Here is a 23,684-nt window from a genome sequence, read left to right on the forward strand (position 1 = left end):
AGTAGAATCCTCTGTGGGACTCAGTTCTAGGGTAGGAACTCTGAACTGTGATCAAGGAGCTGCTGGAAGCTCAGTGTGGACAAGACCAGGCCAGGAAGGCCCAGTCTTAGGGAATGCTCACACTTTGATAAATTTTGCTCAACCAGCTTTTTACAGTGAATAACAGAGAAAAATCCACTCATGCTTCTGGAAGGGGGCAAAAGGGGAGTAAGAAAGGGACTATTTTAAAATACACCCAGAGCATTCTGTTCTTCTTAACTAGGCTTTCCCTCTAGGGAAGATATTTTACCAGAACCTGAACTATTGAGGGTATTCCCCCCGAAAGTCTAATTGATAATTAGGAAGGGAAATATGAACTTAAGTTCACTCTAATCATCTATCATCCTGTCCAAACTACATGGGGGGAAAAATACTGAGAGAACCTTGTGAAGTTCACAGACCATGGCAGACTTACTGAAAGTCTTATAATCGCAAGACTATAAAACTCTTCCCCTGTCCCACAATTTGGTACCACATTACCAAAGGCCTATTTGACATATTTCCTTTTATCCAGTACAGCAGGTAGAGCTATTAATAAAAAATTACAAGGGCTACTATAAGGTAAAAAGCAGAGTTTAATGATATAGAGCAAGAATAAACCAGATGTAGCAGGAGTTTGAAACAACTGTGATTATTGGGCCAAAGGTTCTAATGGATAAAGCACACACCATGCAAACACAATGTGAAATATAAGCAGAGGCATGAACATTATGAGAATGTGTGAAAGAAATGATAGAGATGAATAAAAACATTAAAAGCAATGAAGAATGCCTTTGGTGGGGTCATTAGTGGGGTGGACACAAATAAGGAAAGAATTTTTGAGCTTGAGGATATCTCACTAGAAACATGAAAAACTGAAAAAGAGATGAAAGATGGAAATAAATGGAAGAGGACATCCAAGAATTGTGAGATAACTTATGTATAACAGGAATATCAAAAGGAGAAAAAAGGGGAAAGGAATAGAAGGAATATGTGAAGCAATAATGACTGAGAACTTACCCAAATTAATAACTAAATTATTACAACACCAAATAGGATAAATATCAAAAAGTTATACCCAGTTGTGTCATTTTCAAACCACGACCCTCCTCCTCCCTCATCCCACTCCCCCAAAAAACCCAAAGGAAAAAACGGTGAAAGAAGCTAGTGGGGGTGGGGCGAAAACCACACCTCCACTAGAACAATGAATAACTACACATGACGTCTCAGAAAGAGAAAGTGAATAAGTGAATTGAAATACGTAAAGTATTGAGAGAAAAACAAAAGACAAATGAAACAGAAACGAAGCAAAAACCAAACTCCGTCAATCTAAATTTCTATACCATGTGAAATTATCCTTCAAAAGTAAAGGAGACATAAAGATAAAGACTTGTGAGACAAATGAAAATTTTAAGGGAGTTTGTTGCCAGTAGATTGTTGGCCTCACAAGAAATGTTAAAAGAACTTCCTCAGAGAGAAGAAACTATAATACAGGTCAGAAACTCAGATTTAAACAATGGAAGGACTAATATTAGAGAAGGAATAAGGTAAAGTAAAATAAAAACTTAATTTTTTTCTTCTTAATTGATCTAACAAGTCAATTGGTTGAAGAAAAACCAATTTTAAAGATCGATTTGGAAGACAAAAATAGGAGCAAAGAGTAAGGGTAAAGAATAGAAAATAGCAGCAAATACAGTATATATGAATTCTATTGTATCGATAATCACTTTGAATGTAGTTGTCAAGGATAGAGAGGATAGATATTATAAAATATAGAGATGGGTCAAAAAAAAATCAGACCCCAAAATATATTGTTGAAAAGAACTCATGTCAATTAAAAATAAATAGATTAAGATATACCATGCTAACATTAATCAAAATAGAGAAAGAGTCATCACAATGATTTCTGACAGGGAAGTTATCAGGGATAAAAGGGGAATTACATAATGATAGTGGGTCAACAGTCAAACAAGATCTAAGAATTCTTAACATGTATGAACTTAAACAAGTATCAAAACAAATAAAGAAGAAACTGATAGAACTGCAAGGAGAAATAGATGAATTTGCTATTATGGTTGGTCCTTCAACACCTTCCATCACAAATGGACAGATCCAGCAGTCAAAAATCAGTAAGGAGACAGCTAAACTCAATAGCACCATCAATCACTCAATATGATTCACATCTGTTGAATATTTTGTTCGTAGCAGAATACATTTTCTTCTCAAGCACAGGTGGAACATTCACCAAAATAGATTATATTCTGAACCACAAAATATACCTTAATAAATTTTAAAAAACTCAGAAATCATCCAGTGTCTCTTTTCAGACCACAATGGAATTAAATTTGAAATCAATAACAAAAAGACAACTAGAAAATCCCCACAGACATAAGTATTTTACAATATAGTTCAAAATAACACATTCATCAAAAAAATAAATCTCAAGAAAAATTAAAAACATTTTGAACAAAATTAAAAGAAAAATATACTATTAAAATCGTGAGATGCAGCAAAAGCAGTGTTTTTAACACTGTGGAAAAATTTAGGAAGTTTAAGTTTATAGCACTGAATGCATATATTTGGAAAGATGAAAGATATAAAATCAATAACATGTTTCCATATTAGGAAACTAGGAAAAGAAGAGCAAATTAAGTCCAAAGTAAGCAGAAGAAAATAAATAGTAGAAATTAATGATATTACGATGGTGGATACAATTCAAAAACCATACAATATACACTAAGAGTGAACCCTAATGTAAATTACAGACTGTGACTGATAATGCTCTGTCAACGAAGGTTCATCAATTGTCGCACATGTACGGCTCTGGGGAGGGATTCTGATACTGAAGGAGGCTGTATGTGGAAGCAGGAGGTACACGAGAAATCTCTGTACCTTCTACTTAACTTTGAGGTGAACCTAAAACTGCTGTTAAAAAAAAAAATTAAAGTCTGTAAAGACCCCCTCATCCCAATACAAACACAAAACTTGGCAGTCTAGGTTTGACCAGTGAGCCACAATCTGTGTAATCTAGATAGATTACACCCCTTGTTGAAGGGAAGGAACACCAAAGTCTTTTCCAGTTACTCTATTGTATAGTAAATCACCACAAAACAACTGTCTAATTTGCTCATAATTCTGTGAGTCAGGAATTTGTGAAGGGCACCTGCTGGGCAGTTATCAGTCACTGCAGTCAAATGTTGGCTGGGGCTGTAGTCACTCGAGGACATAAGAGAGTGGACATCCAAGATGCTCACACGCGTGGCTGGTGGTTGAGAGCAACCATTTGGCTGGGGTGTCAGCTGTCCTGTTTAACAGAGCAGCCATACAAGGTCTCCCCAAATGGCACTTTTTTTTTGCAGGGTGTGCATTCTGAGAGAACCAGGTGACAGATGACCTTTCTTCATCTAGCCCTAAGAGCTCAGTAGTACAGGTTCTTCTCCATTCTTCTGGTTATGAGGGAATCACAAACCCATTCCAGGTTAAGGGGAGGAGAGGTAGACATCATCTCTGATAGGGAAGTATGTCAAAGTCACTGACCAGTTTTAAAAACTCAATTATACTTTTACCTGGCAGAAGGGGGTGGGTAGAAAAAAAAGGGACAAATATTTATCACAGGTGGACTATGTGCCAGAATTGATGCCATTGCTTCACATTATGTCAGCCCATAACATCTCCCTGAATTAAATATTATAGCTCCCCTGTTCCTGATGATGAACTAGAAGCACAGAAGTGACTAGTCTAAATCACATGGGTAGTGAGTGGCACATTTTGATGCCAAAACTAGATTCACCCCATGTTTATCCTTCCAGATGACTCTGGGTGGCTGGGACCACAGCAGAGAGAAGCAGCACATTAGGAAGGAGATCAGATCTCTATTTGGCTAAAGTATTTGTATTCTCCATACTGGTTTTTCTCAAACTTTAATATGTACATATATAACCTGGACCTCTTGTTAAGATGTCCTTTCTGATTCAGCAGATCTGAATAGGCCTAAACTCTGCATCAAACAAGCCCAGATGATTTTGGAAGTAGCCGGTCTGTGGACTAAAATATGGGAAGTGAGGCTATAGGGCACAAAAAGGTCATACACTGGGGTGCAGGGCCCAGACAAGGCCCTATGACCGGAGGAAAGCCTACCGCCTTCCTTAGGAGAATGATAACCTTAGTAATTCTGTGCACATTGGTAACTGAAGGAGAGAAGTCTAGGGGTGGGTGTGGGTGGAATGTTGTTGAATTCCTTGGCAGACTGTCACGTTGCCAGTTGGAATGGGAAGGAGTCCAAAATTGCCATTTTCTTTTGGGAAAGTTTTTTCTTGTATTCTTTCACTTTGGTCTTCCAAAAGTTGTGTAAAAATGTAGATAACTGTAGAGGGCTGCACTATTGCAGTTGTGTGTGATTCAGACACAAGATGGCTGAGCGTCATAACTGAGTCCAGAAAAGGTCAAGTCATAAATCAAAAGGAAGATCAAACCAATTACTTTCAGTCAGGATAATGTTTATCTCAATACGGCACTGGTTTCACTAACCAAAATGTGAACTCTGTTGCATTGATAAGTGGAAATATTGTCAAGCCAAAATTTCACTATGTCCATATCTGATGTAGCAAAATAAAGTGTTAAAGGAGCTCTGATGCTGTAATCCAAAGCTGATTCTAAGAGAGAGGCTGTACAAACGTTCAGGGACACTAGGTGGAGCCTTTGTACATTTCTTAAAAACCAGATTTCTGAACACTAAAGCTAGAATCATCAGAAGCAGATTGTACAGTAGGTCTCAAAGTCACTGAATCAGAACCCTGGGGGTTTGGCCCAGATAATTCATATGTTAATTACTTTTATATGAGTTTGTCAATGTGTTAACATTAGAAACAGTGAACACAGTTACTCTTAATTGAAAAATGAGGAAACTGACAATAAAATATTTTTTTTCCTCGATTTGCAAGACGAGATAAGGACCCAAGAAGAGATGAATCCCAACTTCTGTCTGAATGGTTTTCTACCAAATTATGGAAAACAAAAAAAAGAAAATTTTTAATAAATGTTATTGTCACAGCATCAAGGATATCTTTAAACCTCTAAATTATGACATGAATTTGAAGACACAATGAAAGAAAAGATTGAACCTATAAAAAGAAATTATATAACTAACATTTAATTAAGCCTAGTAGTAATATATGAAAAAGTATTCATGTCATGTATTCTTAATAAAAGATTACTTGTAATGTGGCTCCGATCCTGGTAGAGGGCAGCAAAGGATAAGGAACACAAAATGCTTATGGACAGACACTGTACACAGGTAATAGAAACAGGTCAACACAATGACAGATGAAGCTGTGGATGACATTCTGGATATAATTGGAGCAGATGAGTAGATGCCTAAAATAGGTTTCAACTTATTTTATGTACATCAGTGAAAAATCATCAGGTACCTCTCACATTTTATGTACAAACTTCAGGATATAATTCGGCTTACTAAATTATAGTTACATTGAAGAAAAAAAAAAAAAAAACAATCCCCCAAACCCAAACCAAAACAAACAACAATAAAAAATACAGCTCTGTGCCATGTGGCAACAGTGTTTTCTATATTAAGATCCTCTATCCAGTGTTATTGCTGATAACTATTAAGGACTGGAACTTACTTTAATTCAATCATTAAATATTTATTGAGCACCTGCTGAGTAACAGGCATAGTTCTATAAGTAGAGAATACAAGTCAATTAAAGAAAAGCTTAGCTGAATGAATATATTCATAACACAGCATACGTATCAGGAGCAGTGGTTTTGAGAGCAGGTAGGGAAGGACGAGAGTGGTTGCTTCCAGATTCTATTTTTTGTTGCTGTTTTAGTTTTACAGGTAGATCAGGAAAAACAGGAAAAAATACATATATATTATATACAATAATTAATATAATATACATGTATATAAAATACATATGCATACATTTTTTGAAGAAAAAGCATTGTTATATTTTAGGAAACTTAGAGGTCACCTGGCAATATGAACTTGAAAAACTATTCTGTTCATTCCTCACTTTTGCTTGAAGGAGACACAACTGACAGACCTTGGTCAAACTTCTTATACCCCTTTCTACTCTTCCAAATACTCTTACCTGTCATAGATGGACAAACCCCTTCAACATCAAATCCCTAACAAACTTCTGATCTCCATTCCTTCCTGGGTTGTTCTCCTGCCTTGTCTTGAGGTCCCTTTTATGTGAGCTATTGGACAAATACTGAGAAAATCCTAATTAGGGTGCAATCTACACCTGAGGCAACCCTTCTACTGCAGGAGGAAACACCATTTCCTAGACCTGTTCTCCTGAGGGTGCAGCACTGGGATCTCTCTCTACTTGACTCTAGTTTTCCTTCCAGGGATTCCAGGGAATACTGACTTCCCCACTGAATGGGCAACCATTCAGTGTTTGAATAAAGCCAGTGTGTGCTTCCTTCCCTTGAGCCTTTGATAGAACAACATTTTCAACTTTTGACAGAACAGCATTTTCAACTGTGGTCAGATGTCTGACTTCTAGATTTCTCCATCCTCTTTGCCACCTCTCTTCTGATGTACTTGTTAAATATTGACCGAGGATGGGATGGAAGGATATTTATGTCTTTGGAGTACCGGTAACATGGCAGGAGGTTTTGTTGTGACAAGGTATGGGTGAAGGAAAGGAGCAGAATTGTGAAGAATTGCCTTCCTTCTGCACCCTTTATTTGCCCATCACAACACTTTATAATTACAACTTAGATCAATTCTATAATTATTTCCCCTTGCGAGTAAATGCTCCTAGAAAAAAAGAACTCATGGCTCATTTGTTCACTGCTGGGTCCCTAGAAGACAATAGCACTTGGCTTGGTACATGACAGCTGTTTGTTGGAAACAAAGTATTGTTAAATGGAAGAATGGAAATTTGAATTCAGGTCTCTTCAGAAGGAATGTAAAGGTAGAAAGAGGATTCTAGGACCGTCACAACCTTAACACAATTTGTTCCCCATGTTCAAATCCAGTGTGTCTACTTCTCTTGACCAAATGACTTGTGAGACATGAGGGCAGTGGGGCATTTGCAAGACTTGGGCACTGAAGACATCTCAACAGACAGTTGGTAGGCTTCTTCCTATTGCTCTGGGAAAGAGTCTGTGCTCTAGTTATGAGTGGGTGGAAGCAGAGGTAGATCTTGGAAAGAGCAACACAAGGACCTGAGAAAGTAGATATTATGATTTAGATCTAGAATGTCCCCCAAAGTTCATGTGTTGAAGGCTTGGTCCCCAGTGCATCAATGTTCAGAGGTGAGGCTTATAGTGAATGGTTGAGCTCTGATCTTATTAGTGGATTAATCCATTTGATAAATTAATAATTTGAATGAATGACTGGGAAATGGTGGAAACTGTAGGCAAGTGGGGCATCATTGGAAGAAATCAGTTGTTGGGGGTGTGACCTTTGGGACTACATCTTATGTCTGCTCCCCCTTTGTGCCCCATGGCTGCCATGAGCTAGGTGGTTTTCCTTTGTCATGACCTTCTGCCATGATGTTCTGTTTCACCTCAGGCCCAAAGTGATGGAACCAGTGGGCCATAGATCAAAACATCTGTATCTCTGAGCTCAAATAAATCTTTCCTCCTTTAAGTTGTTCATATCATTATTTGGTTAAATTGATGAAAGAAGAGAAGCCTGACTAACATAGTAGACTTTGTCACTATGATTTTCCTGGTTCTGGAGAGCTATGGAACTGAAGAGATATGCAGATTCTCTGGTCTTGAGCCAAACCATGTGTCTCAAGGGGTAATGGGAAGTCTGCCTTCATTACATCATTAGTCTGCATGTATAAACTTTGTTTTAGTTGTCTTCCTCTAATCATGAGATTACTACAACTCAGAGAAAGAAAAACATCAGACCTGGGAATTAATGAATGGGTTGGGTCAGACATTCTGAGAAATGCATCATTAGGTGATATGGTCTTGTACAAACCTCATAGAGTGTACTTACAGAAACCTAGATGGTATAGCCAACTACACATCTGGTCTATCTGTCATATATGTGGTCTGCTGTTGGTGGAAATGTCATTATTAAGTTCATGACTGTAAATATTTCATCCAGAGAAAAGGGATCCAGCATACAGAAAGAAAGCAGATAATGGCTCAAAAACAAATGGAACTCATAACCAGCAAAATAGTGGTACTTGGAGAGAAAGATGGCAAATTCAATGTAAAAGGTAGCCAGAATATCTCTACTGACTCACACATGGCCCCAGAAGAGGATAGGAACCTGGGAAGTTCAGCAAATGAACTGAAGGAATGGTGGAAGGAAGACTGAAATGTGACATTGAACCTGAGAAGTGGAAGGAATGTCTCATGCGTAAAAAAATACAAAGAGATGAAAATCACAAGGGGTAAAAAGAGACTTAATATGCAAGATAATAGGAGTGCCAAAAGAATGAACAGGAGCAGATGGAGGACATAATTAAACAAATAATACATAATAATTTCCTTGAGCTAAAAATCTGAGTATGCAGTTTAAAAATGTTCCAGGAGTTTAGGGCAGAAATAATCTGAAAGAAAGAAAAGAAAAAAAGACCCATTTACACATATCCTGGAAAATTCCTTAATTCTAAGAAGAGAAGCTCTCACAGACTTCCAGGAAAAGGAGAAGACTGAAAATGGTAATGGACTTATTATCTTAAAACTTGAAGCTCCAATGAAGTGGAGCCCTATAGTGGACACTGTTGGTACCTGGATAGATCCTTCTTCCGTGGGACTGAGTGTTGGTGGTTAATAGCTTTCACCATTGTCTTGGCACACTTTCTGTTGTTATAACTAAATACCACAGACTGGGAAATTTATAAAGGATAAAGGTTTGTTTAACTCATGGTTCTATAGGCTGGGAGGTTCAAGGTCAAGGAGATGCATCTGCCCAGGGCCTTCTTGCTGGTGAAGATTCTCTGCAGAATCCTGAGGGTGCAGGATATCATGTGGTAAGAGGGGAATATACAAGAAACAGCCAAAGTGACTTTTATAACAGACCCATTTTGAGATAACCCATGAATGGATAGACCCTCATGACCTATTCGCTCTTAAAAGTTCAACCTGGTGCCACCTTTTAATGCCAGACAATGGAAACTAAATTCCAACATGAGTTTTGGTGGGGACATTGAAACCACAGCAGCCTCTACTTCTCTAGAAACTTTCATGATTATCTGGAAAGGACTCTCAGCCTCAACCAGGCTTGGGAAATCGTGCCCTGGGGTGGTCTTAATGAATGACTGATAAGTAGGAATAAAAGGTCAGATCTACCACCTTAAGGTGAGAGAACCCTGTGCAGTTCACACACCAGAGCTCCCAGAAGAATCAGACTGAGGCTAGACTCTAACTAAAACCAGAAGTTGCCCCAGAGCATTCTTCGGCCTTATTTTGCTTCTCTCACTCTATTACTGGTGTCTCCCGAGAGCTCTCCCTTAATAAATCACACACCCAAGAATCCTCAACTCAGGCTCTGTGCATAGGGAACTCAACCTGAGAAAAAAGGACTGAGAAGCCCATACTCAACCAAAGTACAGGTTGAATATCCTTTATCTGAAATGCTTAGGAAAGGAAGTATTCAAATTTTGAAGTTTTTCAGATTTTAGAATATATCTTCATTAGACACTATTAGTTAAATATCACTAATTAAAGAATCTGAAACCTTAAATATGAACCATTTTGTGTGCCAACAAACACTGCAAAAAATTTGAAATTTGGAATTTTTCATATTTTTTTAACTAGGAATGCTTAATATGCTTAATTTCTTTATCAGCAAAACCAAATGCATATGTGATCATATACAAGAATTAAGAAAACAAAACATCTATATACCCGTATTAGAGAAAATACCAAAGTCATGACTCCAACTGAACAGCAAATGGTCTACATCTGCCCTTTTCAATATGGTAACTTCTAGCCACATATAGTTAGTTAATTTTAAATGTAAGTTGATGATGATGAAATACAATAAAAATTCAATTCCTTAGTCATCTTTACCACATTTCCAGAGCTCTACATATCCATCAGTCTAGTGGCCACCATACTGGATAGCACAGATATGGAGCATTTTTGTTACTGCAGAAAATTCTATTGGACAACACTGATCTAGAACATTTATCATGGAGATGAATATGAGGAAAACATGCTGTCTCTATGTCATTATCTCTCACTCTAGAATTAATCTTGATTGGATGACAAGTAAGACTGTCTAGGAATGATGCAGAGTAAGATTTCTGAATGAGGGCTCTTGAAATAGAATTCAGAGGGAATTATAATACAAGTTTAGTGCCAGAAATGTAAAATTATTTCATCAAAATTTAGAAGTTGGAAGGTGTCAGAAAAATAAAAGTGTTTCAAGGTCTCTTAATTGCAAAGAGTGGAGAAGGGGAACAGGGAAAGTATGAAAGTTTTCTAATTGTCTCCTCTTATTGAGGTGAGAAAGGGGAGAAATAGAGTATTTTGCAGGGATACAACACATATTTTGGGGGGAATTAGTTGGGAGTTCGATTATAAAATAGAAAGAAGAAGGAGGTTTTTGATCTCTGCAAAAGAGTGGAGGAAGGGGAGAAAATCCATCAATGGGATGGAAAACTAGAAACTCCAAGTTAACCATGGAAAGGAATGATAAGCAACATGATCAAATCAGCAAGAAAGTAATAAAAAGAAGATTACAGTGTACAGCAAATTAAGCATTAGGTAACAAGGAAGAAAAAAAATCAAGTAGCTGAGTCATGATACTAAGTATAAATGTACTGAAGTATCCCAATAAATGACAGATTGAAGACAAAATGACATAAAAATCAACTCTATACTGTTTATAAGAAAATGTTTATAGATACATATGCAAAGAAAAAAAGCAGTGCTAGATAAAGAGATAAATACAAACAAGAAGAAATTAGGTTTGGAAATATAAATATGAACCAAGGAGCATTTAAAGTTAAATGCACTAAAGGAAGTCTTACTAATGCAAGAAGAGGTTTTGTGACACAGCAGGAAAGTTGACAAGGATTTGAATAGGCGATTCCCAGAACAAGAGGTCTAACAGCAGTATGTGAAGAGATGCTCAGACACATTAGTAATGAGAGAGGAACTAAAACAACATGAGACCCTCTTTGGAAATATGGATATTGAAAGGTTCATAGTACCAAGGAGTGGAGGAAATGTAAGACGTGTAACCTTGTGCTTTACTGCTGGGGTGTACCCTGGAATCATCATTCTGGAGAGCCATCTGGCAGCACTTACTAAATTTAATGGTGCATGTGCCTTATGATCCAGCAATTCCATTCTAGGATGACAGAATGTCTCGTAGGCAAGACACTTTTAACCCTACACTGCATCTGGGGTCCAACATTAGGGAATAAAGTGGTATAAGGAAAACATATTAAAAATCACAATTCTAGGGGGGACTTAAACATATCCCTCTTATGATTTTGCAGCAATAATTTTTGCTCTACAATAAGACATAGGAGAATTGTATTAGGGAATTTAACTTTGATCCAATCCTATCAAAATTTTAGCTTCTGCTAGTTATCAATCTCAATCATTTTCATACTGAATCTCACATCTCAGCAAGCACTAACACCATGTCAAGTGTTCACAATCGCTGAACAAATGAAATGTTGATTATCTAATAAGGATATTGATGTGGTGAATAAGTTATAAGACTATAGAACTTGGATCATTGTAGGGTGCATATGGAAAGATCTTTCATGCAATTTTTGAGGATTGGGTATGGATGTTACAGAGATAAAAGCAAGAGAATTATCTGTTTTCTTGAGATTCAGGTTTATGATTTCTGCTCATATCCCTATCTTATAACATGCTACTAATGCTGTTATACCCTCAGTAACTATTTGCCATCTTAAACATGGCTTTATTCATGGAAAGACCCTGACTCTAGGGTCTCCTGAGCTTTGTGGGAGAGTGTGTGTTCCAGCTCTGCCTTTTGATAGCTGTGTGATCTTTGGCAAGTCCCTCGTGTTCTCTGAATCTCAGATCACCAATTGTAAAACAAGGATAACTATACTTATTCTCACATAGTAAGGCTCAAAGGAGGTAATGTGCATTCAAGTGTATCACTACTGTTAACCCCAGTCCCACACTGTTATGGTTTGGATGTGAGGTGTCCCCCAAATATCCACTTGAGAGACCTCATTTTCATAGGCAAAATGATTAGATTATGAGAGCAGTAACATCATCAGTGGATTAGTACATTGATATGGATTACTGGGTGGTACTCTAGGCAGGTGGGGTGTGGTGGGTGGAGGTAGGTCATGGGGGACATGCCCTGGAAGGGTATACCTGACTTGTGGCCCCTTCTTCTTGCTCTCTGCTTCTGACCCCATCATGAGCTGAGTAGCTTTCCTCTGCTGAGCCCTTTCCTTATATGTGCTGCCTCACCTTGGACCCACAGTAACAAGAGTCGGCCTTCTACGGACTGAAACATCACTGAAGCCATGAGCCCCAAATAAACTTTTCCTCCTTTAAGTTGTTCTTGTCAAATGTTTTGGTCACAGCAACACAGCATAAAGGCTAACTACAACATGCACCCCAAAGTGGGTTCATATTCCGGAGAATAAAATAAATTGTGCAACTGTCATTGGTAAATGTGAAATTAAGGAAAATGCATACTTGATATTCAAATTGGTTTGTGGGCAACTGAACTTTATAAATGGGCATAGAATAGGGACTGGGTTGTAGTCAGTGGTAGAGCACTTGCCTAGCATATGTGAGACACTAGATTCAATACTCAGCACCACATAAAAATAAAATGAATTTATTGTGTCCATCTACAATTATATAAATGGGCATAAAACAGATGTAAGCCTTTTACATTTCTGTGGTTTGAATGTGTCCCCCCAAAAGTACATGTTGGAAATTTTATCCCCAGTGGAACAGGGTAAGGTGGGAGCTTAATGAGGTGATTAGACCATGAGAGCTCTGTCCTCACAAATAAATTAATACCGTTATTATAATTATTACAGCAATGGATCCTGATAAAAGAATGAGTTGCCTTCCTTCTCCCTTGCTCCCTCTGTCTCTTTCTTTCTATTTCTCTCTCCTCTTCCTTTTGCACATCTACACATGTGCTTCTTTGCCCTTCTGCCTTCCATCATGGGATTATGTAGCAAGAAGGTCCTAGTCAGTTGTGGGTCCCTTGACTTTAGAACTCCCCAGTCACCAAAACAATAAGAAATGAATCTCATTTCTTTATAAATTTTAACCTCAGATAGTCTGTTATAGCAGAAGAAATAGATTAAGACCAACATCTACATGTAGTGTTTTGTAAAGGTAAAAAATATATATTATGACTCCTGCCACCACCATATCCACTACCCACTATCACCACCATCTCCATAATGCTCATTTCACCATTTTACCACCAACCCCTAAACCACCATCACAACCAATACCTTATATTTGCAAAGAATTTTTATTTGAAGTTATTTCTCTTTCTTTCTCTGTACCTCATCCCTCTCCTTTCCCAATTTGTCCCTTCATTCAACTTGATCCATATAACAATCTTACAAGGCAGATAAATCTAGTTTAAAGTCAGGGAATGATAACCCAGCAGGGATTCATCTGTAAGTGAAGAACTAATTCTAAATGTAAACTGCTGTCTACAACACTGTGCCAAGGAGACATGGGCAATGCTGGTAGTACCAGCATCTTCCTTGCTGAGCCATGCTCACCAGTGGGTAGGAGACAGTGTTGAACCCTGGGTTTATGTGTGAAGTTATCAAAGGTTAGAATTTTTTGAATTTCACAATTATTTTTGTCTTTACTTCCTCCACCCTGTCCGTCTTCCCGGGTTTAATTTCTCTCCAGTTGTTGTTAATTTACAAAGCTTTGTCAAATTCTTGGCTTTATTTTTATTGATTAACTTGAAATTTGAAGTAGCTGATGGATTAAAAAATAGTTTCCTATTTAAGGCTTATTGTTGGTAAAACCAAATCCTTGATAAAACCATGAGGATCATAGGATTTGGAAGCTTGAAAATCATAACATTTGGAACTGCAGGTGCTACCAGCTAATTGGGATCCGAAACTGCAAGTTGAGGAACAAACAGGCCAAATAATTATAGGTAGTAATTACACATTCAAAACATTCTACCTTTGCACATAAGAAAAGAAAATATCCTTTCCCTTTGGAAGACAATGAACTTTTAAATAAAAAGATAAACTGACAATCAATATAAATTTCCAAAAATGGAAGGTTTTTAAAGCCACATTTCATCTATAGAACTTAGTATGGCCACTAAAAATAATCTTGCAAACAATGAGATTTAGGTTCATGATTCCCAAACTGGATGTCAAGGTACTCCAGGGGACTACCACAAAATCACAAGGGTTTGGAAGGATACTTTAAAAATTTGAAGAACACAACAATATCTAACCTGTCAATCACCTTATAAATGACTAGCTCAAGTCAGTTCAACTTTAGGAATTGGATTATATTACATGCCTTTTGATGACATCATCAAATACAAAACTGCATGCCACAGTTGCCATGATACAAAAAAGCAAGTTCTGTATAAAAATCAATAAATAGCAGAAAATGAGAATGGAATCCAGCCTGGTTCCACAGTTGAAAATGAGAATGGAATCCAGCCTGGTTCCACAGTTGAAGAAGGTAAGCAGTGCCAAACAGTCTTGTGCATTTTCTATGTGTTTGCAGAATGAAATAAAAGCATTTAAAAGTTTCAACTTACATGAAATATTTGTCTTTATAATATACTTATTAAATTTTCCAACTATTTAATAAATGAAAAGGCTATTTCTTCCTTACGGGGGGTCTGTGACAAAATTACTGAGACTAGAGGTAGCTTGAACTGAGAAAGTTTGGGAACTGCTGCATTGGGTGAAACAATTAAAATAAAAATTGCATAAACATTGTCTAAGAGTGTGTGTGTGTGTGTGTGTGTGTGTGTGCGTGTAAGAAAAAACATCAAAGTTTAAAATTCAGTGGGCAGTGGGGAACCGACAAGTCTTTTTTCTCCAAAGTTTTGTGTTTCCTAAACAGCATATGATGAAAAGGTCTTACTCTCATATGGTGAGAAACAACAAAAGGTTTTTAAAATGAGTCCCCAAAGCAGTAAATTTGCAATGAGGAATAAGAATATCTACTGACCATACCATAGGGTTTCATTGCTGGAGAAGGTTTATCATACTCGGCTTTTTCTCTCCATATAAGAGTAATCTGGCTCTAGGACATATTTTGAAAAATAACCCTATTTCTTCCATGAATCTCTACTTCTCTGCTATTTTTTGTTTGTTTGTTTGGTTTTATTTTTGTTAAATACCTATTTCACATCACTACAGCTTTCAGGAAGTTAAACTGGCTTTGGGTTTCTAGCCACTGGCATTTCTCAGTCTAACAGCTGGCATGTCTTCCTGATGAGGAGGGAAGCTGAGGATGTCACAGGTGCTGCTGCAAGGACAGTCATTTCTATAGTTCCTGCTTCACAGTGGGAATAATGGCCTGCAGTATCCTGCAGGTCTGAGGTGACAGATATCCTTATAAACCTGCCCTTAGGAAATGCATATTACAAAACCCCTGAGGCAAAAGAGGTCTGGTTGTTTTGCTGTTAAGATTGAAAAACTCCTAAGAACTCAAATTTTGCATAACAGAGAATTACCTGTAAAATTGTTCTGAATAGTACTCTCAAAAATTATATTTATGAAATGTATATATATCTTATTTATTGAGACAAAATAAACTAGAAATAGTTTTCCTTAAAAAGGCATTACTCATTATAATTCGTATGTGTGATAATTGGGTTGTCTCATTTTTAAAATTTACTGATTACTAATGTTTTGCATGTATTAAACTGTTCAATGCTTACATAATATGATGAAATAGTACTTCTATGAAAGAGGAAACTGAAGCACACAGAGACAAATTTGCACAGGGTCATATATCTGGAATAGGCAGAATCAAGATTTTGCATTTGTCTTGCATAGTTTGATTCTGGGATAAGATACTGTAACTTCCTCTTTGTAATTTTTTTTTTTTTTTTGTATAGGGGTATCCTTTCATTAGGCATGAATATAAAAGTACACTATTTTTTAAAATCCAAAATTATACCTTCTGGAAATTTCCTAGAATGTATAGACATTCTGTTCTCAAAAGCTTCAGATGTTTGTACCTTCATTATAATATTTATTATATTTTCATTTGTCTTTATAAAGTTTTATCTCCCTCACCAGGTACAATTTATAGAGATAGAACCAAATATTGTTTTCCTCTACAGCTCTGTTGCCTAGCACATGGGAGGTACACAGTAAATATTTGGTAAGGAAATTAAAGCTGATATTATATTGATAGCTGTTGACATCTTTGTGTGCCTTTGTCACTTCTATCCAACCCAGAGGTCTACTGCAGACATTTCATATCTATACTGCAGATTTCTGGAGCTTTTCCACTTGAAGGTACTCTCTGATTATTCAGGAAATATTGGCCAAATGTGGAGTTTCCAGGGAATTAATTCCTGGGAGCAATCTGCAATCTTTACTGGGACAATTCTGAGGTCTTGGAGCATCCCCTCTGGCACTGACTCCAGTTCCCCACAGAAGTTACCGGGTCATTAAGAACCATTTCCGTGGCTTCTCCTTGCTACTCAGTCTCAGTACTCCATTCCTTCAGAGCTGCAAGGAAATAAATTCTACCAAAAAGCTAAATGAACATGGAAGTGAATTCTTCCTCAGTTGAGTCTCTGGATGGGAAAGGAGTGGAGAATCAGCCTGTTGAGATGTGAGTGAAGGACCCAGTACTGCAGTGCCAGGATCCTGACCCATAAAAACTGAGTGTGATAACAAATCTCTGCTCTTGCAAGTTGTTAAGTTTTATGGTAATTTTTTAATGCTACAATAGAAAATTCATATAGATTTTGTTGCATGATAGTGGGGAACTAATGTAACAAATGTCTAAAAATTAGGTACATTAATTTTGGGGGGAGGGGTTACTGTATCAAAATACCACAAACTGGGTGTCTTAAAAATGGAAACTTATTTCTCATAGTTCTGCAGGCCAGAAGTTTGAGATCAAGGTGTTAGCAGGGTTAATTTTTTCTGAGGTCTTTCTTCTTGCTCACAGATGGTCACTGTATTAGTCAGATTTTCCATCACTGCCACCAAAAGATCTGATAAGAACAATGTAGAGGGTGGGGAAAACACATGTTTTTGAGGTCTCAGTTCATAGACAGTCAACTTCCTTACTCTTAGTCCACAGTGAAGCAGAACATCATGGCGGAAATGTGTGGAAAAGGAAAGTAGCTCAGGACATGGTAATCAGGAGGCAGAGAGAGTGAGCTCTGCCTACCAGGGATAAAATGTAAATGCCAAAGACATGTCTCCCAGTGACCTACTTACTTCAGCCACACCCTACCTGCCTAGAGTTACCCAGACTTAATGCCTATCAGTGGATTTATGCACTGTTTAGCCTAAGGTTCTCATAGCCCAATCATTTCACCTCTGAACTTTCTTGCATTGTTTCACCCATGATCTTTTGGGGGATATCACATGTCCAAACCATAACAGTTACCTTCTCACTGTGCTTTTACATGACCTTTTGTTTTTGTGTGCACCTCTGGTTTCTCTTCCCTCTTTTATAAAGATACTAATTTCATTAGATTGGGACCCTTCCCTTACGACCATATTCAACTTTATTTACCTTACTTCTAAATACAGTCACATTGGGGTACAGGCCCCAACATATGAATTTTGGGAAGGACACAATTTAATCCAGAACAATTGAATTGCTATAGAAGGAGTTCTGTAATCAAATAGTGGGTAAAGACTGGAGAAATTTTGAGGAGCAGAGTAGAGAAAGCCTAAATTGCCACAAACAGTCTCTTCACAGGAATTTACTCTGAGGATGCTGATGGTGAGGGCTCAAAAGCAAGTGAGGAACATGTTTCTGGAAAGTGGAGGAGAGAGATTTTTATTATGTAAATCTTGGTGAAATTGTTCTCTGCAGTTATGTAGAAAGCAGAACTTGCAAATGATAAATTCACTATGTAGTTAAAGAGACTTCCGAGAAAAGTGTTGGAGGAACTGACTAATTTCTTTCTGCTAGGCAAGACACCAATTGAAGAGTTTTACTTGAAAAAAAAATCAGAATCTGATGATGTAACAATTCGGATGGTCTCTAGATGGCAAAGGTGGTAAAATAAAGATGTGTTAGTCAGTTTGTGTTGCTGTGACCAAATATTCACCAAGAAAAACTTAGAGGAGGAAAAGTTTATTTGGGATCCATTGTTTAAAAGGTCTCAATTCTTAGATGACTATGTCCATTGCTCTGGGCCCAATATGAAGCTGTCCATCATGGCAGAAGAACACGGTGGAAGTATATTGCTCCATTCTTGGCCTCCAGGAAGCAGGAAGAGTAAAAGGGAAGGAGCTGAAAGGAAGATGATTCCTTCCAGGTTATGTTCCCATTGATACACCTCCTCCAGTCATGCACCATCTGCCTACATTACCCCAGTCAGTTTATTCAAAGTAGATGAACTGATTAAGTTACAGCTCTCCTGCAATAACACAGGAGCTTTTGGGAGACATATCATATCCAAACCATAACAAAATAGATTCACTCTTCAGAAAGCATGCTCTAAAGAGACAACTGAACGTGTGACTGTAAAACTGTGTTAAGAACTCAGAGTGAAAGGACAGAATAGGCAGTTACCCAATGAGCCTTTTACGTGATTATGAGTGTGCTCCACAGGTCTTCTCAGTCAGACCAGAGAATCTCAGGAAGCCGAAGGGAATTGTCCCTTAGCTATTTCAACAGAAAGTCAAGGAACAGGAGCATTTATCCTCAAAACATATGGTTTTTGCTTAATGTTGTGAACTACAGTGTAATACACAAAGTTCCTAAGAAGTTGTTTCAACAGACACATTGCCAACTTGGCCTGAAAGGGACAGGGAGATACAAAGTCAGTGAAACTTTCAAGACAACTCCCATGATAGTAGAAAGGAGGCCCATAATACTGCTTCAGTTGCAAACACATGCTACCTTTAATGAAAAGGGAAGACAGGAAAGCATAAGAAACCAGAGGGTGGAACATTCCCGTGTCTTTCAATTTAATCTAGGAACTTTCAGTACTGCCAAAGTAGATTCAGAATAGACATGGACTGGTAATCCCTTTTAACCTTCAATCGTCCTGCTTTTACCTCCCTCCCTCATTTTGAACCAGAATTTTTTATCCCTATTATCCTATGTCTATCCTACCATTATACGTTGGGGAGACTGGGGGAAGATAATTTGTCTCTAGTTTCAATGGTCCCCAGACAGGGGAGAATTGTATCCTGAAAGTGTACTTAATAGATTACACCTAAGTGTTCCATCAGTCCTAACCCTGATTTAAATGATGGGAATTAAGACTCTGAGTTGATGCTGTAATGAAGTGAGACTGAAGGACTTTGGGGCTGGGGTGAATGCATATGGCAGGCATACTGGGGACTACAGAGGACAACTCCTAGTGATTCCTTCAATAATAATTTCCTACCTTCTATTGCTCATGCTTTTGTGTAACCCCCTTTCCATGCATATGGGCAGGACCTGTGGCTTGCTTCTAACCAGGAGAATATGGCAAAGGTGACAGTTCTGTCACGTCCAGAATTGTGTTATTTGGCAAAGGTGAACATAATACCATGGACACCTTTCATATAATGCTCCTCAGGGAGCAGCGAGGCCAGTGGAGAAGTAATGATGGGATATCACTTCTGTAGTTATGATACAGAAACTCCAAGCAGACTAGCTCTCTCTCACCTGCTGGCCTGTTAGATGTTTTACAGCAGCAAAGAAAAAAATCCTGCCAACAATTTAAATAAGGTTGGAAGTAGATTCTTCCCCAGTTGAACTTCCAGATGGGGATGAAGTCCAGCTGTCTCCCTGACTGTAGTCTTGCAAGACTTATTAAGTAGGACATCGTTAAGCCATTTCTGGCTTCTGAATTTACAGAAACTGTGATAATGAGGATGCTCTTTTAAGCCATTGAGTTTGTGGTAATTTTTTCTTGTAGCAATGGAAGACTCATGCAAAGATTCTCAATAGGTGAGGATTGAATGGTCATAGCAAACTCTTAGACCAGCACTATGTTGGGCACACACATTTTTATTAATCCTTTTGCCTTATAAGTAACAGTAATGACAATCAACCAATTGGACAGTGATGCCCTGCTTGGAAGTTGCTGAAATGATAGATCTATCACTAGTATAGCATTGACAGTACAGTGCTTCTGCTTAAAATTCCATGATGAAATGATTAAAAACTAGCACCTGACAGTTTCACCAAAGCAGTGCAGAGTTGCCATCTTAGTGTCCCAATTTCTATAAGATGCTAAATGAGAGATAAAATTAAATCTTTCAAGTTCCAAGCATAAGTGGGAGACACAGAGAACCACGAGGGTATTTTCTTTTGATTTAGAAAGATGATTTTCAGTTAGGTCACCACTACCAGGAAAGCCCAGCTGGGGCAAATAGGGTGTTCCTGAGAATATCCTCTTTACACAGAATTTTCCAGTTATCAAAGCCCAGACATTCTCATCGTTCAGTGAGTTCAGCTGTCAGAAGTTCAGAGCAGACCACTCTGTGGGAAACCTGCAGGGCTCTGGGGGGAGATACCTATGAACTGGGGGTTCACTGTTTGACCTCAAATATGATTAGCTCAGGGAGCAGCAAGGCCATCAAGGGGAGAGAGAGTGAGCACTATGCCTTTGAAGTTTACTCATTTGCTTCTCGGCAAATGCTTTCATTGACATTTTCTGTTGAAATATTCTGCCTAATTCACTTGAGAACACTGTGTGGATTACATGCATAATGAAAGACCCTGCAAAGGGCCCCGAGTACTGTACAAGTAGAAAATAAAGTCATATGGCAGTAATGATAGGAATCACAGTCAGGAAGTTATTTAAAATGATATCCTTATCAGATTCTCAAGTGAGTGGGAGCTGAAGGGCTAAATCTATGCTTTCAAAGTGCCTGAATCAAAGGCATCCTTTACCCAAAGAAACCTAACGTTAATTTGCTCTATGACCTTGGGAAGAAATAGGGCACATACCTGAGTCCCAACTGTACCATCTGTTAGATGAAAAGCAAAAGGGAACCAATTTTTTCTCTGACTTATCATCATTTATACATGAAACATCATTTTACTGCCCAAATTACACTCTTATCATCAGGAATTACTGTGAGGTGCTGATTATAGCCATGGGTTTTGGAGTCAGATAGTTTTGAGATTTGAACCCTGGATCTTCCAGTTGTTAGCTGTTGGATCTTTGACAATATTTTTAATCCTGAAAAACCTTGTTCACCCTATTCAAAAGACAGCTAACACTGCCTACTTGAAAGGATGATATAAGTCAGGCACAGTGACACATGCCTGTAACTCCAGTGACCCTGGAGGCAGAAGCAGGAGGATCAAGAGTTCAAAGCCTGCCTCAGCAACTTGGTGAGGCCCTGAGAAACTTAGTGAGACCCTGTCTCTAAATTAAATAAAAAATAGGCTGGGGGTATGGCTCAGTAGTTAAGTGCCCCTGGGTTCAATCCTCAGTACCAAAACAAAGCAAAACAAAACAAAACAAAACAAAACAAAACAACAACAACCAGAAAGAGTTCTAAATGAGACAGAGTCAGTCAGTCATCCAATAATGCTGTGTAAGAAACATCCTCATACTCAGTGTCATACAACAAGTATGGGGCTAGGGTGGCTGTGCTCTAGGTTGCAATGATATAGGCAATCTGGGGTGCCCCTCACTGTTCTGGACTCACTGATCTTTCCAAGGTATAATCTTCTTATGCTGATAGCAAAAGAACACAGGGAAATTTCAGTGATCCATTTCATGCTTTCGTTTATCCACCTCATTGGCTATACAAGCCACTTGGCTAAGCCCTAATTCAAGGGGTGGTGAAGTACTCAATCCTTCATGAGGCTGTGGCATGAGAAATAAGGAACTGAGTTTAATTCAGTCTATCAGAGATGGTGTATGTGCAACACCTGTGAACATAGCATCTGATATACAAGGCCATGACTAGTCATTGACCTCTCTGACTATTATTATTTGCCAAAACCTTCTTCAAGACAATTAATCTTTCCTGTGTTGCTTGAGGCAGATTAGAAAATTTCTTTTGCTCAAGGATGCCACCCCAATCACATATCTGATGTTTTCATAAAAGATTTCCTCCTTGGAATTATGATTATGTGTTCCCTATGGTCTTCCTCCCAAAAGCAGATGCTTTGCAGTGGGGGCATACAAAGTAATTGTTGACCCCTTAGATAAGAATAGCTTTGATTTTGGTTTTGGTTTTCTCCTTTTATTTCGAAACAAATTTACTTTGCCCAACTCTCCTGAATTTAGGCAAGTGAGAGATGTTTTTTTTTGCAGTTGCTGTGATAGTGAGATGGTTGGAGAGGCATATTGAAATTGGAAATGGGGATTTCAGCAGCAATAGGCACTGAGAAAATTGTGAATGTCCAAGCATGTTGTCCTTGCTGGTTTGGCAAGTGTAGGAATATGAGGGATGACTTTAACAAAAGATTTATAGTCCATCTCCCAGTGAGAACCTTGGTTTTGATCACCTCCACAGACACTGCTGCAGTTCTTTTGAAGTAATATTTTTAACAAGAGGTCTTAAAATATAGGTAACATGCCCAATGGGTTTCACTTTGTATTACATTCTGCTTTTCCATGATATCAACTATCTTTATAACAAACACTCTATTTCATCTCTAAGAAAGTTTGTGCTTTTCTTAAATGTCTTTCAGCAATCATGTCATCAGAAGGATGTTCTATATCCCGACTCTTCACAACTATTTAAGTAATAAGCACCTAAAACCCATAGGATTATATATCAGATCAGTAGGGCTGGTTTCTACTTTAAATTGGATCTAACTTTAAGTGAATCAATGTATTTCATAATAGAACATTTCTTGGTATGAGGCCTGTGTTCTTCATCTCTGGAGGTTCCTCACCAAATAGCAAACTCCTGATATGGCTTCCAAGGCCCCCATGTACAATCCTTGCTTGTGCATCTGATCACCTCTCCCACTCCTCTCCAGACACACTCCGCTCTGGCTCTGCAGGTGAGCTCTTTTTTCCTTAAACTCCACAAGCTCAGTTACTGCAGAAGGTCTTTGCACTAGTTCCTCCTCCTGCCTCTGAATGTCCCCTTCACAGATCTTCTGCTGGCCCTGCTGTCACCTCCACAGGGGTTTCCTAAAGTTCAGTTAGGTAGGCTCTTAGAAATGGAAAGAGGTCTGGCTGGGTGAGTATCAGGGCACCAAATTATATGTTGTAAGAAGGATGCTTCTTTTGCTCAACTTTATATGTTAGTAGAAATAGATCTAAAAGAAGGGAGTAAAAATATATTGACTTAAGGAGAGAGGAAGATCAGAGGGAATCCAACTTAAGGACTTGAAGCAGAGGCCTGGTGTAAAACATTAGGAAGAAAATCAAAGGACAGAAGGCACTCAGTCCGGCTGAAAGGCAGTGTGAGGCTTTCATGGTATAGACCACAGAACAGGTATGGGAGCCAGAAAAGTGACAATGGGCCAGCCCTTGCCTTCAGAATCGCTGCAGTTTCATTCAGCTAAGAGAACACAAAACATCTGCTACACAGTTTGAATCCCTTGATAACAACCCTCAGAGGTAGAAG

The 23,684-nt window shown here is 38.2% G+C and overlaps 1 protein-coding gene across 3 annotated transcripts in view; it reads right to left on the reverse strand.

Annotated features, from left to right (window-relative positions):
* The window catches only part of Pak5 (p21 (RAC1) activated kinase 5), a 414,668-nt gene that overhangs the window by 76,957 nt on the left and 314,027 nt on the right, over positions 1-23,684 (reverse strand). The window lies entirely within an intron of this gene.

This window comes from Sciurus carolinensis, chromosome 2 (assembly GCF_902686445.1).
Source record: "Sciurus carolinensis chromosome 2, mSciCar1.2, whole genome shotgun sequence".
NCBI classification, from domain to species: Eukaryota; Metazoa; Chordata; class Mammalia; order Rodentia; family Sciuridae; genus Sciurus; species Sciurus carolinensis.